General features: G+C 39.0%; 1 long non-coding RNA gene across 1 annotated transcript; it reads left to right on the forward strand.

The window, feature by feature from the left end:
- The first annotated feature begins 281 nt into the window (after nt 1-281).
- LOC130731979 (uncharacterized) lies at nt 282-17,141 on the forward strand. Its single transcript, XR_009016906.1, has 11 exons — nt 282-340; nt 642-756; nt 931-1,002; nt 2,150-2,196; nt 2,297-2,491; nt 3,113-3,170; nt 3,557-3,640; nt 3,843-3,960; nt 4,108-4,247; nt 4,338-4,403; nt 16,732-17,141. It is a non-coding gene; the product is annotated as an uncharacterized LOC130731979 (long non-coding RNA).
- Nucleotides 17,142-17,730: the final 589 nt, after the last annotated feature.

The raw sequence follows: 17,730 nt of genomic DNA on the forward strand, positions 1-17,730 counted from the left end.
TTCTCCCAAATTGCCCCAGACCCTCCTCTCCCCTCTCGCAATTCACCATTTCAGATTCCACAAATTTCAAATAGATGCTTAACCACGTAGCTTATTCATTGCCGTCACATTAGCCGAGTCGTTTTTTCTTTAATTATTTATGTATGTAAAAACAAGATTGCTTACTATTATAATCATTGATCCTTCCTTGCAATTGGTACTCAAACTTGAGTGTGTAAAATTAGATTGATTTTTTATGTATTTATGTTGTGTGTTATGGTAATAATTTATTCTAATTTGTACTGCAGCACAAATTGGGGAGAGGCCATCGCGAGCAGTTCATAACAATAACTGGAGCTAGGTAATCTCATAGTTGGCAATGATTTTGTTTGATGGAAGGCCTTGAATTGATTACTTTGTTTGTTTAGTATTGATCATTGTTGGCATAGTTATATTTTCTATGTCAATTATGTTTTACTTAAGACATCATCATTCATCTTGAAATTACATTTTAGTTTTGTTCCTGTCATTTGCTACTTCAGCTGAATTATTCAAATTTGTTTCTCAAGTGCGTAGCTCTCTTCCTGCATCTATGCTCTCAATTTTTAAAACTTGGAGGCCTTTCTTTTGGATCCCCTCAGATATGTTTTCTTTTTGGGCAGGGCTACATATTTGGCATGTGCAGTCTGACGCCCAACTAGCTGACAATGAAGCATGGTCGATGTCTCATTTGGAGAGGTTGCACAGATAAGATTTTCTATTGTACTCTGAATCAAGGTTTGATTGCTTTTCCATTTTCAGGCCACAAGGCTTTACATATTCTATTTTAATTTCTCCATTTTTTTGGCTTTTGGCAGGCTGATTCATGAATCATATATTTTGACAGGTTGTCTTTTATGTGTATCATCAAGTTTTAGTGAAAACTCTAATGACCTGAGAATTTTTTTGTAGCATCAAGTTTTAGTGAAAACTCTAAGTTCATCAAGGGCTGCTAGATAGGAAGCAGAGTCACCGGGCAACAAGGTAATATCTTAAATCAATTGTATTCAGGGTAAAAATCTTGCATAATTGGCTTGATTCACTTTACAGTGACACTGTTTAGATCATCACTGAAAATGAAGAAGAATCTGAAAATGGTATTTTGTTCTCTCTTTTTTTAAGTCTCATGTTGATAATGGTGTTATCATTCACTTCCTCTTTAATGTACTGTAGAGGGTGAGTTATTATTTGAGTTTGGCTTCCCGGAATAAAAATATCATGTCGACAATGGCATGATATTACCTGTGATGACTATGGGAGATTTATATGACTTTAGTGGAGAGTATAGTGTTTGAGTCTAGAAGACTTTCCCAATGTTGGTTAATCTTTGGAACTAGGATTCATGCTTCAGTTAGGAAGTGAAAACTGAACTCCATTCCAAGGTAGTATCTTTCATAGCATTTCTTTGTAGCAACCTCTACCTGTCACGGTTCTTATTGATTGATGCCTGCGACACTGTCTTAAGGTTCTTTTGCATTTTTATGGTCTTTTTCATGTTTCTTTTCAAACAGAAGAGGTTCAAAAGATAGGTAATAGATATCATGTTTAATTGTGAATCTGTTCCAGCTTTCCAAATATGTGAGATGTGCTTTGATTTTAGCATACAATGGACTAATGCTTGCAAATTCATTGTATATAGACATAGAGATATTGCATACAATAGACTATGTGAGATGTGCTTTGATTTTAGCTTTCCAAACGTGATTGGTGTCACCAATATATTCAAATTTAAAAAGTTTAGCAGAAAGCTCAATTTTTCAAAGCCTCATTATTAGTTTTTTTCTCATTAAAAGACTGCCTATTTTTTAGCCAATCAGGTTTTACTTTTATTTTAATGATTTTATACTGAAAATATCTTGAACTAAAACCCTGACTTTGCATATCACCGTCTGGCTTTTCTCCTCCCAAGCAATTGTTGGAAATGTAAACCAACTTATTTTTTTTTGAAAAGGAAATTCCAACCATGGAGAAAGCAAATCTCAATCTGTGTACCCTGCTTGACCTGTTAGATAGCATAAATCCTGGGTTCTTTTATACCCAATTTTTCATTACCCATGCTCTTCCACCGAAATGAGTGCTTACGTTTATGCTGATCTCTCATTCCCTTCTTCCCTGTTTCTTTCTTATTTAGGCTGTCATCATGCAAAATCCGGATTTGATTGGGGCATTTCATTTCAGGTGCGACTTTCTTTGTTTCTCTTTATTTAATCTGAATCGCTTCTCTCTCACGCCCTCATATTTTTCTGGATATACTATTGAATTCTGGATTTCCTAGCAGTGCAGATTTGATATCAGTTATGGATAGATTGATAATCGAGATTCTTCGGAACCTAAGATCAGTCCAGAGAAAGCTGTGCAGATTTGTGATCGAAACTTTGGTGTTGGTGTTGATGGGGATATCTTTTTCTTACCTGGAATCAATGGCACTGACTATACTATGAGGATTTTCTACTTTGATGGTAGTGAGCCTGAGGTATTACTATTTCTTCTTTACTGCATAGTTTGATTGAACGGGTTGGTTTTAGAATTAAAAAGTTTGCTATATTTTTTTCTTTCTTTCACAATTATTTTGCTTCCCTAGATGTGTGGCAATGGAGTGTGATGCTTCACTAAATGCATTTCCCAGGTTGAGAATATACATGGGAGGCATAGGTTTGATCATAATTAATATTTCTGGATATACTATTGAATTCTTGATTTCCTAGCTGATAGATAAGTCTATTTTATAAATGCATGGTGTGTAGGATCCTATTTTCCAACTCTAATGATAACACCACCCATGAAATCCTTCTTCCACTATTCTGTAGATTTGTATTGGTATTTTATTTTCTCTATGTATATCTTTTATTTTTAAGAATACTCTAATCCAAACTTAATGAAGGTTGGGTAGCTATTGAAGAGCCCCGTGGATAAATTTTCCCTTTCCATTAACTTCACACATTTTTCACTTCCCCATACCTTTTGTTTAATTCCTTTATGCTTTGTATACATAGTATTTTTTGAGTGGATTCATAATGCTTCTCCTATAAATAGCACTTTAATTTTGTTTCATTCTTCAAATCCGCTTCGATTCCTGATCTAATTTCGTTCTCAGGTTCAATTTTATTCTTCGATCTGAATCGGTTTTGGAATTTTTCTCATCAATTGACTCGGTAATTCATTCATTCTTTGATCCGTTTATCTTTTTCTGTTTGAACAGGAGGAATCTAAGAACTAACCAGAGGAACACAAGCATCCAATCTCTGCATTTCCTTTCATTTTCCTAAACGTTAATTTTTTTCTCTATAGAAACTTCCTTCCTCTATCCTAGATCCGCTATCGATTTTCTACTTTATTTTGATTTTCTATGAAATTTCCCCTGCTGAAGTAGATGAAACACCATCCAATTTTTCTTTGCTTTTTCTTATACTGATAAATTTAGGTTTACTTTGTTTAAATTAAATGCTTCCATATTTACATAGGAGATTTTGATAAATACATTTATCTGTAGTCTTGGTTCTCCATGTCATCATTGATTCTCTTCTCTTTCATGTTGTAGGATGATTTGGCTGTTTGAAATAGGCTCAAAAGCAAGTGTAAGAGATTAGTCAACTTTGGAGCCAAGGAAGTTTTTGATATTGAGGTTTCCAAATTACTGTCCATGATATTCACTTACTCCCTTTTTTTACTGTGTGAGATCAAAGATGGATTGTTTTATTTCAAAATCATATTCTAAGATGACTGTATTTTATTGTTTTGTGGGTCCTCATTCATAAGTACAATTGTAGTGTGCCTTGAATATGGTTCTAATTTTTTTAATGTTATTCTTGGTCCTGGATTTTCAGATGATACTAAAGCAGGCATGACTCATAGTAGATTGCTCATAATGGAAGAGAAGGAAATTATGGGCATGACGGACATGTGTATCATCCCCTGATAGAATCCAATAACAACAATAGATAAGTTTGTAAATTAGTACAACTGTAGTGTGCATTTAGTTGTTCAAAAAGAATTAACATTAAAGACTATATTCATTAGTACAACTGTAGTGTGCCTTGACTAGCAATGTGGTTCTAATTATTTTTTCTTCTCTTCCTTTGTATGGTGTAGCTGATTATGGTGTGGAGAGTGACTATATTGATCGGACCACGAAAGATGAACTTCATATTGAAATCGTTATGTTTTCATCTTTATGTTTAAGAATTTCTAATGGAGAAACTATTACTGGGCGTGGAGAGGCAAACTTTTAGGTACTTCTCTTTATTTTTATTGTTTTCTTAATTAGTATTTCTCTACCAGACTCTCACACCTTCTAATCAGTTTTGTTGAGGCTGGTGCAGGTGTTTGTGGTGATGTTGTGTTTGTATGCAAGGTGAAAAAAGTGAGTTTGGTGAAATGATGCATTGGTAAGTTTCTCCTTAAAATTTACCCAAATCTTTCCAACTATTTCCATTTCCTCAATCTCTATCAAAGGCAAAGTCTTTCCTAATATTTGAGACTCTTTTATTTAATGCAATTATTGGGGTTGGCAAATGAGACTTTGTTCCAATTTTATTGTTGGTTAAATGATTGGTGAGGACCATTTTTCACCTTTAACTAAGCTATATGTTTCGTTTTACATTTCATATATTGGGGTTCATGAATCATGCACGATATTGAGTATTTAGTTCGTAAGGGGGTTCTCATTTTTGTGTGGTGGTTGAAGGTATGAAAAACGGTAGAAAGGGGGGGTTTGAATAACGTTTTCAGTATAAAACTTCCACCTTAAAGATTTTGACAAATCTTTCGAGAACTTAAGTGCTAAAGATAAGAGATAGAAAAGCACACAAGGATTTTATCCTGGTTCACTTGATAAATCACTCAAGCTACTCCAGTCCACCCGTTAAGGTGATTTCTTCCTTCTTAGAATGAAGGCAATCCACTAATCAGGTAAGAGTTACAACTGCACTTGAAACCTACAAGTGACTAACAATTACACTGACTTAGCTCATACTAAGATTCACTCTCTTAGTCTTCTCTAGGATCTGATCAACCTTGATCTCCTAAAGGAACTAAACAAACTGTTTATCAAAGAATTGTTTACAAGAGATTTGCTTCTAAAAAGCTAATAGTAAACTCAATGAATTTCAGATGAAAGAAAACTTAGAAGATTTTCGAATATGTCTTGCGTATGTGAATGCTTCTAGCCGTTTCTTTCAGTCTTCAGCCTCTTTATATACTCCAAGGATTAGGGTTGAGCAATGCATGGGAAATGCTACCGTTGGAGGGCAGTTCTGGAAAATCCAGCTTCTGCTGTGGCTGAGAACGTTAGGTAGGTCGTCAGGAAGGTACAATTGCTTTTGTACTTGGATAGCGACGCGACCTTTAAACCTAGGAGACTTCTGATCAGGGGAATGCTTCATGTTGGAACTTGTGAAGCCGGTTGATCAGAGTCAGAGGGAAAGCACAGATCCTCTGACCATTGTATCTTCTGATTCTGAACTCAGAGGGAAGAACATGGCCTTCAGAGTTTCTTGCTTCTGGACTTCAGAGTTTCCACTATTCAGCTTCTGGATCTTCAGAGTCTTCTACACCATCAGAACATCTGAGCCTTCAGTGTTTCTTGGTTATCAGACTTTCTGGATCTTCAGAGCTTCTAGTGATTGAGTCCACATCAGAGTTTGTATGACTTCAGAACTTCTGAAGCTTTTCCACTGTTCATACTGAACATGGTGAATGCGAAAGCGTTGCTTGGGTCACTCTTTATACACAGTGCTTCTGATTTGTGTGAGATTGAGTTGAGGTCAGAACCTGCAAATAACACACTCAGAAAAACACGTTAGAGTACCACAATTGTTCATATCAAAAGGTTAACTTGTAATCATCAAAACATAGAGTTGTACTACTAGATCAAAACTTGATCTTACAATCTCCCCCTTTTTGATGATGACAAAACTAAGATTTTTGATGAACAATCCTTAAACATTAAACTGAATTCACTCAGAGTTTAGAGATATAGAATAAGACTTATCCTGATGTGAATAGTTTGTCTTGCTCATTCTGAATTCAAGTCACTGCTTGATTCTGAGCTTAGCTCCCCCTGAATCTAATACTTGATGAAAACGTTAGTAAAGTCTAGATTCTGAGCTAAATAATATAAGAGTTCAGAGTGAAAAACTTATGACATAGATGAAAATCGAGTAATCAGAGTGCATAAGTAATCAGAGTCATGGACAAGGTATCAGAGTCTTGGGTATCAGAGTCAACTTATAATCACTTCAGAAGAAGTGAAATGTATTCCTTGTATTTGCCCAGTGACACATCTATGGTCATGAAGGTGGAACTCTTAAAATCTCCAAAAGAAAAATAAATCACACTAACACATCTTACACATCAAAAACTGGGTTTACTCCCCCTTTTTGTCATAAGCAAAAAGCTTGGGGTGTGAAAAACTTAGCTTGAAGTACAAGGTACTCCCCCTTAGAGAAGGTCTAAGTTTAAAGGAAAAGAAAATGATGCAAGAATCAGAGTTAGGCGAAATAAATAGAAGATTTAATGCAAGAGAAGAACGTTTACCACCGGGCAAGAGAGTAAAGAGAAGGGTCAGTTACCAAGAACTTAACCTCGAGAAACTGTAGGAGCATTAACTTTCAGAGAGAAAGTGAAGCCTATATAAAGCGTTGGAGAGAAAGGTAAGCTTCACACCTCGAGCAATTTTCAGTAAGGAAAAAAAATGGCATCATACATCGTAGCACTAGAAGAGCTGAGGAAGAAGGCCTGTGAGGAGGACTTGTTCCTGAACATCAGGCATCCAGAGGGTACAACGACCATTGCGGAGCTGACACGGACACTGCTGGAAGAGGACCTGCGTCCAGAGTTGGAGAGAGACCTGAGGGAATTTCTTGCCTTCGTTGAGGAGGTGCAAGAACTCAGCCGGCTTGAACTCAAGCTGCTGGAAGAAAAAGAAGGCTGGGAAGAGAAGCTCAGGACTTCAGAAGAGATTCTGGAGAGGGATGAGCTAAAGGACAGGCTCAGCAACATCCAGCATGTACTGGAGCGTCTGGAGAAGGATAGGTCAGAGCAGCGCCAGGAGTGCAGAAGAATGAGGAGGGATCCTCCATTCTAGACTTAGGAAAAGAATGTATGATGTAAACATAAAAAAAATATTATGAATAAAAGGGTTTTTGCAAACATATGTGACACAATTATATATAGATAAGCATATAGAATCACAAACGAATAAAGTATAATAAATAAAGGAAAAGAAACAGAGTTTAAATAAAACAACGTTAAATAAAAAGAAAGAAAAATGAAGAGATCCTAAAACTAAGGTTTGTCAGTTCGTCTCAGAAGTTCCATCATCATGTGCTTCATCTCAATCAGCATGGATTCATGAATGTCAAGACGTTGTTCCATGATGTCGAGTCTGGATGAGCTTGACTGAGTAGAACTGGAAGGAACATTCTGAGCAGCTTGAGGATCTGGAATGGAAGCAGAAGCAGCAGGAGTAAACACAACTGGTGCAAGTGCTTGGCATCTAAGAGCTTCAGCCTCAGCTTCAAGTCGCTCTGCCTCAAGTCTGGCTTGTTCAGCTTGAGCTGCTGCTAGACGTGCAGCTTCTTCTGCTTGAGCCTTCTTTCTCTTGGCTTCTTCAATAGCTTCAAGAAGCTTATTTCTCTGTTCTTGTTCATGAAGAGCCACCCTTCGAGCAAACCTTTGTTTTGCAGCCTCAATGCTCTGACTGCCCTCTGCATGCAGGAGCTGTATCATAATTGGAACTTGAGCCACTAGCCAAGTGCCCAGATTGTTCCACTCATCAGCCACACGTTCAGCATTCTCACTGAGGTCAGTCTGACCGTGCACATTGCGGAGCCTCAAAGAGGCTTCATGATAGAAAATATTGATGCACTCAGAGAGAGATGTGGGTTGGAGGTGAGTATAGGGAATTATGGAGAGGTTGGTTTCAGGAGAGGCTGGGTGGTTGCTGCTATGAGCTTCAGAGGCACCTTGTGGAGAACCAATGTTAATCATTTGAGTATTGGGTTCAGAGGTTCCAAGGTGAGGGTCTGAAGTTTCAACCAGAGGATGGGGTGATCTAACCGAGGATTGGTTAGACACTGAATGTTCGGGTTCAGGTTCTGGTTGAATAGGCTCTTGTTGGTCAGGGACAGGGTGAGCTGGTTGAGCCAAAGGGTCTGCCTCTTGTAAAGGATTGGCCAAGATAGGTTCATCTGGGTCAACTAGACATTCAGGTCTAGGGCCAGGATATCTCCTAGGGCTTGGACATGTAAGGTAACATTCCTCTAAGGTAGACACCTTTTCTTTTCTAACCTCCATGAATTTTCTAATGGATTCAGAGTTATTGGAGGGAGAAGAATCAGCAACATTGGTTGGGAAGGATACAGGTGTAAAGGCTGTTGAAGAATCTGTATCCGTGGTTCTGGCAGCAGGACGTGCTGATGCTCTGGGAACAGAGTGATCAGACGTTCTGGGTTGTGGCTCTGTTTGGTTTGGCTCTGGTTGTTCATGGATGATGGGTTCAGAGGATAATGGGTCGTACGGGATGGTAAGGAGAGAGGTTGGTTCTTCTGACCTAGAGGGTTGGTTCTGAAGCAAATTCCAGAGAGGTGCTTCAGTAGGGGAAGGTTGAAAGAAAGAAGATCTTGGGGAATGTGGTGGAGAGGTGGTTTGTGCGGCTGGTTGGGATTCAGGAATAGGAGTGAGGGGATTTGAGGAGTGTTGGAGCAAGGCAGATATAGGGAGTGCATCAAATAAATTCAAATCATCATCAGAAGCAAGTGCAGGCTTACTTGAATGTGCTGATGATTGAGTCACTCTGGCAGGAGGTTCAGTCCTTCTGACCTCTTCAGCAGCTGGTTCCACCCGAGTAGGCTTCACCACGATTCTGACATTCTTCTTCTTCTTCTTGGGAGGACCATCCTCATGATCACTATCATCACCATCATCAGGCTTTCTCTTCGTCTTCTTGACCAGAGGGACATCGGATTCCTCAGAAGATTCGTCCAGTAGCATCTTCCTCTGAGCTTTCTTCTTGGGAGGAGAAGGAAACTCTGGAGCTGGCGGCAGTCTGCTGACGAAATCATCAAGGTCAATTTCGAATCCTTGAGCCCTGAGGTCTTCAACATAGCATCTGATGGCGTCAGGATTGTCCGCCTGTGTCCACAGAGGGTAGTCATTCAGAGGCATCCTTCTACCTCTGATCTCAGAAGATGTGTCTTCATGAGCAGGAGCAATCTTCTTCTGGACCAAACCCATCTTCTTCAGAGAGTTTGCAGTGAAGACATCACTGACTATGGTGCTCAGATCCTCTACACATCCAGCATTAACCAGATCTTGCACCAGGTTGCTTTCAATGAGAAAGTCTGAGAGCAGCCTCCCAAAGGGAATATATTTGATTGCAGACTTGATGGAGGCAGTGGTGCGAGACTTCCGGATGCATTCCTTCAAGTAGGAGAACAGGAAGTAGGGAAGGCAGATCTTCTTCTGATCTTGGATGAAGAACAACATCACCTTCTGGTTGAAGTTGATGTAGTCTGGAGAACTGCCCTTCGGTCTCTGGTTTATGCAGTGAAGCAGGATCTTGTGCCAGATCCTGAGTTTGGGGTGAAGGTCCATCACCTTGTAACTCGTCTTGCTCGGTTTGAAAGTGGTGTACAGGGCCTGGTTGATTGTATCCTTGGTGCTGGGTTTCAGCTTCGATTCCGTGAGTTGGAAACGATACCCATAAGCAGTGTCTGCACCCAGCAAGTTCACGAAGGACTTCTCCGTGATGATGATCTTTCTGCCAAGAATATGAGATACCACCTGAGTATCATCACAGTCGGCGTGCTTCCAGAATTCCTTGACCAATCTGTCATACACCGGTCCTCGAGGTCGAATCTCCATTCTGCCAGGACTTGGAGTTCCTCAGGAGCATATACACAGTGAACGGCACAACCCCGTTCTGCAATTGGAACACTCTGGTCTTGAGCTTGACCTTGATCTTGTGTCGGATTCTCAGGGCCCCTTTGACCCGTTGCTAGACCAACTTCCATGTGAGGGAACTGGGGTGCATCTGCAGTAGATCTTCTGGTTTGTCTCACCATTTTTGAAGTGGTTGAAGGTTTGAGGTAGAAGATGAAGGTTGGAAGATGAAGAGAGATCGAGAGAGAAATCGAGAAAAGCGGTTTTTGAAAAAGCAGAGAGAGCGAGAGTGAAAACCGGAAGTGAACGAGATCGTGTGTGTATAGTGGGTTTTATCAAATAACCGTTGTTGATTCAAAAAGCACTTTAAGATCAACGGTTGAAAATTAAAGATAGATAGTAACAGTAAAATACACAATCACACACAGGAGAGAAGCATATCTACACGCAATCAAGACAGACTGTCACACGGGCACAAGGAACTATGCATCAGAAAAACTGACACACGTGTTGTTGTCTCAGCTTCAGAGTCAGTACCAGTGGGTACACACACTCTGATTGAGTTACCTTCTGGACTAGACATCTTCTGATCAAGAAGTATCGTAGTCAGAGGTTCTGATCCATCTTCACTCTGGACAAAAGTCCATGTTTAGATTTTTCAGAATAAAATTAAATCTATCCTCTGCTAAGGGCTTTGTAAAGATATCTGCCCATTGATGGTCAGTATCAACAAACTTCAGAAGAAGTACGCCCTTCTGTACATAATCTCTAATAAAGTGATACTTTACCTCAATGTGCTTTGCCCTTGAATGCAAGATAGGATTCTTACTCAATGAGATTGCAGCAGTGTTATCACAATAGATTGGGATATTGCTCTCAAGGATCTGATAATCCTCCAGCTGATGTTTCATCCAGAGCATCTGAGTGCTGCATATTGCTGCTGAGATATATTCTGCCTCTGCAGTTGATAGTGCAATGGTTGATTGCCTCTTGCTTGCCCATGAGACTAGATTGCTTCCCAGAAATTGACAATTTCCAGAAGTACTCTTTCTCTCTGTTCTATCTCCAGCATAATCAGCATCACAGTAACCTGAAAGCTTATACTCTGATGTTTTCTTATACATCAAGCCAAGGTTAGTGGTGCCTTTCAGATACCTTAGGATCCTCTTAACAGCAGTTAAGTGGGTTTCCCTTGGATCTGATTGGAAACGAGCACATAAGTGAACACTAAATAATATGTCTGGCCTAGATGCAGTTAAGTATAGAAGTGAACCTATCATGCCACGATAGAGCTTCTGACATACTTTACCACTTTTATCTTCTTTCTCCAGAATGCATGTAGGATGCATTGGAGTCTAGGCCACTGTAGATTCCAGCATATTGAATTTCTTCAGAAGTTCTTTAGTGTACTTGCTCTGATGGATATATGTTCCTTCTGGTGTTTGATCAACTTGTATTCCCAGAAAGTACTTTAATTCTCCCATCGTACTCATCTCAAATTCAGCCTGCATCATCTCAGAAAATTCTTTGCATAGAGATTGATTAGCAGAACCAAATATAATATCATCAACATAAATTTGCACAATTAAGATATCATCTTTATAAGTCTTGCAAAAAAGAGTTGTATCTACTTTACCCCTTACAAACTCATTCTCCAGAAGGAATGAGCTAAGTCTCTCATACCATGCTCTGGGAGCTTGCTTCAGACCGTAGAGTGATTTCTTCAATTTGAACACATGGTCTGGCTTCTTCTCATTTTCAAAACCTGGGGGTTGATGAACATAGACTTCCTCTGAGATATAACCATTTAGGAAGGCACTCTTTACGTCCATCTGATGTAGAACTATGTTGTGATTTACTGAGAAAGAAATCAACAGTCTGATTGCCTCCAGTCTTGCTACTGGAGCAAATGTTTCAGTTTAGTCTATTCCTTCCTGCTGGCTGTAGCCTTGAGCAACTAGCCTTGCCTTGTTTCTGACTACATCTCCTTTCTCATTCAGCTTGTTTCTGAATACCCACTTCGTTCCAATAACATGGACATTCTCAGGCTTCTTCACTAAGCTCCAAACATCGTTCTTGGAAAATTGATTCAGTTCTTCTTCCATGGCCAGAATCCAATCCTTGTCCTGAAGAGCTTCATCTATGGACTTGGGTTCAATTAAGGACACCAATCCTTTCAGACTGAGCAAGGTCTCTTCAGAGGGTCTGAAGGCAGATCTGGTTCTGACTGGTTCGTCTTTGTTGCCCAGAATCAATTCCTTAGGGTGAGCTGCAGTGATTCTGCTCTTCTTCAGAGTTTGTGAGTTAGAGGGACCAGCTTCTTCCTCTGGTTCATCTTCCTCTGGCTCATCTTCCTCTGGAGCTTTGCCTTTGTCAGAAACATTAATGCTTAAATCTGCAAACTTTTCAACTAGCTTTGACTGGTCAGAGTCAAGCTTATCGTCAAATCTAACATGAATAGATTCTTCAATAGTCTTAGCATCAGTATTATAAAATCTAAAACCTTTAGATCTCTCAGAGTAACCGAGTAATAGACACTTAAAGGACTTAGCATCAAATTTATGCAATCTATCCTTAGTATTGAGAACATAACAAACACAGCCAAAAGGATGAAAATAAGAAATGTTGGGTTTTATGTTCTTCCACAATTCATAAGGAGTCTTATTCAGAATTGGTCTCACAGAGATTCTGTTCTGAATGTAACATGATGTATTTACTGCCTCTGCCCAAAAGTGCTTAGCCATGCCAGTTTCTTGGAGCATGGTTCTAGCCATCTCCTGAAGAGTTCTGTTCTTCCTCTCAACAACACCATTTTGTTGAGGAGTTCTGGAACAAGAGAAATCATGTGCAATTCCATAGGAATCAAACAGACTCTCAAACTTGTCATTCTCAAACTCTCCACCATGGTCACTTCTGACACGCACAATCCTACAAGCCTTCTCGTTTTGCACTTGAGCAATGAAGGTAGAGAACACAGCATGAGACTCATCCTTGCGGGTTAGAAACTTTACCCATGTCCAGCGGCTATAGTCATCAACGATAACCATCCCATATCTCTTGCCACCTATAGACTCAGTTTTCACTGGTCCAAAAAGGTCGATATGCAGAAGTTCCAACGGCCTTGAGGTTGAGACAACATTCTTTGCCTTGAAAGGGACTTTTGTGAATTTTCCTTTCTGACATGCTTCACAAAGAGCGTCTGAAGCGAACTTCAGATTGGGTAAGCCCCTGACAAGGTTTAGCTTGCTCAGCTGAGAAATCTTTCTCATACTGGCATGCCCTAACCGTCTATGCCATACCCACTGCTCTTCATTAACAGACAGAAGGCACTTCACATTCTGAGCCTCCAACTCAGATAATCTGATCTTATAGATGTTGTTCTTCCTCTTGCTGTTAAACAGAACAGAGCCATCGATCTGACTTACAGCCCGGCAGGACTTTTGATTGAATATAACATCATAACCCTTGTCAGCTAATTGACTTATAGACAATAAGTTATGTGTTAAGCCGTCTACCAATAACACATTATCAATGCATGGACTACTATCTACACAAATAGTACCAGTACCAACAATTTTACCCTTTTCATTTCCTCCAAAGCCAACTTCGCCTCCAGGCTTAAGTTTCAGCTCTCGGAACATACGCCTTTCTCCCGTCATGTGACGCGAGCATCCACTGTCCAGATACCATGATTGGTGTTTCAGTGGAGCTATCAAGGATATCTGCAACATAGATAATCTTGTCCTTAGGTACCCACTTTCTGGGTCCTCTCTTGTTAGTTACCCCAGAGGTTCTGATCACCTTGGGTGTCTCAACATGATATTTTAAAGGAATATTTGCATGATATTTAGTCATAGAGAAAGATCCCTTTTTAAGAGGGTTTTTAGCAGCTTTAGCAGGTACAGGACCAGGCAATATGGTACCAGAGGGAACAAAACACTCATACAAGGATTTAGCTTTAGACACAGAGGGCTCATTTCTAATTGGTTTAGAATAGCCAATGCCATGCATTCCATTTCTGCTTACGCCATAGATCATTGAAGCCATTAAGCTTCTATCCACGCTTTTAGCTAGGAATCTTTGAAAAGACTTTTCATACTTAGATTCATTTCTACAATCAGAGGCATCACAGGCAACAATTTCTTCTAACTTAGCAATCTGGTTCTTAAGCACAGAGTTAGAATTGATCAAAGCATGATTATCATTTTTCAAATCAGAAATAATTTTCTCGTGTTCAGAAGGAGTTTTGGAAACAGCAGATAAGTTCTTTTTCAGCTTCTTATGCTTAGACAATAAGGAGTTATACTTATCCATGATATCAGACAATGCATGTTTCAGTTCAGAGGTAGAGAAAGAAGCGAATACCTCATTTTCATCGTCTGAGTTGGGATCTCCTTCTGATTCTGAGTCAGAGTCAACAGCTTCCTTTGACTCTGCTCCTTTGTCTTTGACAATGGCCATGAGTCCTTGGACTTCACCATCAGAGTCAACATCCTCTGACTCTGATTCATCAAATGTCACCATCAGACTCTTCTTGGTCTTGAAGTGCTTCTTTGGCTTCTTGTCCTTCTTCAACTTTGGACAATCACTTTTGTAGTGCCCAGATTCTTTGCACTCAAAACATGTGACTTCCTTGATTGAAGACTTCTTCTGGCCTGAGGACTCATACTTTCCTTTTGCCTTTCCAGAGCCTTTGAACTTGCTCTGCCTGTGCTTCCAGATGCGGTTGAGTCTCTTGGAGATCAGAGTCAGCTCATCTTCATCAGAATCTTCTGATGCTTCTTCAGATTCCTCTTCTTCAGCTTGAAGAGCTTTTAACTTCTCAACCTTAGCCTTTTCAGATTTGGATTTCAAGGCTATGGACTTTTTCCTCAGATCTTGCATCTCTGAGCGCTTCAGCTCATGGCATTTCAAAATGCTGATGAGTTCTTCTAAACTCATATTCTCAACGTCTCTCGTGAGCTCTATTGAAGTCACCAAAGGCATCCAACTTTCAGGAAGACACCTGATGACCCTTATGACATGATCTTTTGTTGTGTAGCTCTTGTTGAGAGGTCGTATGTCAGCTACAAGCAACTGAAATCTGGAGAACATTTCTTCAATGGACTCATTTGGCTCCATGATGAAGGATTCATACTTTTGGATCAAAGACAATGCCTTTGATTCTTTGACTTTCTTGTTTCCTTCATGAGACATCTTCAGAGATTCGAAAATGCCTTTTGCAAACTCACGATCTGTAATCTTCTGGTACTCTTCATAGGAAATAGCACTTAGAAGAATTGCTCTTGCTTTGTGATGTTGTGAGTACAGCTTCTTTTGATCTGCAGTCATCTCTGACCTTGGGATCTTCTTGCCATCTGCATCAACTGGACGCTCGTAGCCATCCACAATAATATCCCAGAGATCTGCATCGAAACCCAGAAAGAAACTTTCCAGTCTATCTTTCCAATATTCGAACCTTTGACCGTCGAACATAGGAGGCTTTGCATTGTAACCATCTCTTTGAGTTTCACTGGTGGTGGCAGCCATTGTTTTTCACACCGGCCCGGATCACTGAACACTGTTAGGTGTGGTAATCAGAACTTGCGCTCTGATACCAATTGAAGGTATGAAAAATGGTAGAAAGGGGGGGTTTGAATAACGTTTTCAGTATAAAACTTCCACCTTAAAGATTTTGACAAATCTTTCGAGAACTTAAGTGCTAAAGATAAGAGATAGAAAAGCACACAAGGATTTTATCCTGGTTCACTTGATAAATCACTCAAGCTACTTCAGTCCACCCGTTAAGGTGATTTCTTCCTTCTTAGAATGAAGGCAATCCACTAATCAGGTAAGAGTTACAACTGCACTTGAAACCTACAAGTGACTAACAATTACACTGACTTAGCTCACACTAAGATTCACTCTCTTAGTCTTCTCTAGGATCTGATCAACCTTGATCTCCTAAAGGAACTAAACAAACTGTTTATCAAAGAATTGTTTACAAGAGATTTGCTTCTAAAAAGCTAATAGTAAACTCAATGAATTTCAGATGAAAGAAAACTTAGAATATTTTCGAATATGTCTTGCGTATGTGAATGCTTCTAGCCGTTTCTTTCAGTCTTCAGCCTCTTTATATACTCCAAGGATTAGGGTTGAGCAATGCATGGGAAATGCTACCGTTGGAGGGCAGTTCTGGAAAATCCAGCTTCTGCTGTGGCTGAGAACGTTAGGTAGGTCGTCAGGAAGGTACAGTTGCTTTTGTACTTGGATAGCGACGCGACCTTTAAACCTAGGAGACTTCTGATCAGGGGAATGCTTCATGTTGGAACTTGTGAAGCCGGTTGATCAGAGTCAGAGGGAAAGCACAGATCCTCTGACCATTGTATCTTCTGATTCTGAACTCAGAGGGAAGAACATGGCCTTCAGAGTTTCTTGCTTCTGGACTTCAGAGTTTCCACTATTCAGCTTCTGGATCTTCAGAGTCTTCTACACCATCAGAACATCTGAGCCTTCAGTGTTTCTTGGTTATCAGACTTTCTGGATCTTCAGAGCTTCTAGTGACTGAGTCCACATCAGAGTTTGTATGACTTCAGAACTTCTGAAGCTTTTCCACTGTTCATACTGAACATGGTGAATGCGAAAGCGTTGATTGGGTCACTCTTTATACACAGTGCTTCTGATTTGTGTGAGATTGAGTTGAGGTCAGAACCTGCAAATAACACACTCAGAAAAACACGTTAGAGTACCACAATTGTTCATATCAAAAGGTTAACTTGTAATCATCAAAACATAGAGTTGTACTACTAGATCAAAACTTGATCTTACAGTGGTTGTGTCTGATTTTATTAGCAGGTTTCTTGCAAGAAGCTATGAGAATGCTGACTCTCCTTTCCAGATTCAGATATTTCTATCTTGGACATTTTTTCATCTGGCATCCGGGAGATATGGTTATTAAATCTCGAAGATTCTGTACTTGAGAGCTTGATCTTGAAATTGAAAGGGGAAATTGACTATTGATTTTTCATTTTGTGTTATGGAGTTTATAAAAGTAGGGAAGAATATGATTTTATCATTTTGTGCTATGGAGTTTCTGTAAGATGAACAAGGTCTAAGGATGTATGTTTTGCCTTTAGCTAAACTAATTCAATGATTGTGTTATTGTTGTTTTCTTTCACGGTTCATCATTTAGAGGACATATATTATTTTGAGAAGAAAATTTTGGAGGAAATTGGTATTGTCAACAATAGAGAAACATGTTATTAAAAGAGGAATATTGTGTACTTTAAGCTTCTCTCTTGAATATTTATAAGTTTCATTATTTTTATCTTTTTATGTGTAACTCATGGCGTGACTACAAGTCAAAATAATATAGTATGCTATATGTATCTGCTAGCATATTTTGATAATGATATAACTCCCTCTTTTATATTTTCCATTGTGTTATTTGTATATATGATTTTTTTGTTCACATTTGAATTGATGTTAAAAGAGAAGCAGAGCTGAGAAAGATAAAGAAGAAAATAGAGAAAATAGTTTCAGGTTGAAATTAATAGAAAATATGTTTTAATTTAATTTTAGTACTTTTCCCAAACTTTTTAAATAATTTAACAGTAGATTACAAAAAGCATTATAATTTGATTGTGAATATAAGGCTCCCCACATGGAATTAAAAAAGAATAAACATATTTAGTATATATTTATTAATTATATAGTAAAAAAACTCCTACATGAGGAACAATGTGCATGAAAATACTTTCAAGATGAAACTGAGAAACTAATAGAGAATTTTTTAATATAATTTTAGTAATTTTTCATTCCTTTTAAAATAATTTAAGAGTAGGTATACAA

Source organism: Lotus japonicus, chromosome 1, assembly GCF_012489685.1.
Source record: "Lotus japonicus ecotype B-129 chromosome 1, LjGifu_v1.2".
Classification (NCBI taxonomy): Eukaryota; Viridiplantae; Streptophyta; class Magnoliopsida; order Fabales; family Fabaceae; genus Lotus; species Lotus japonicus.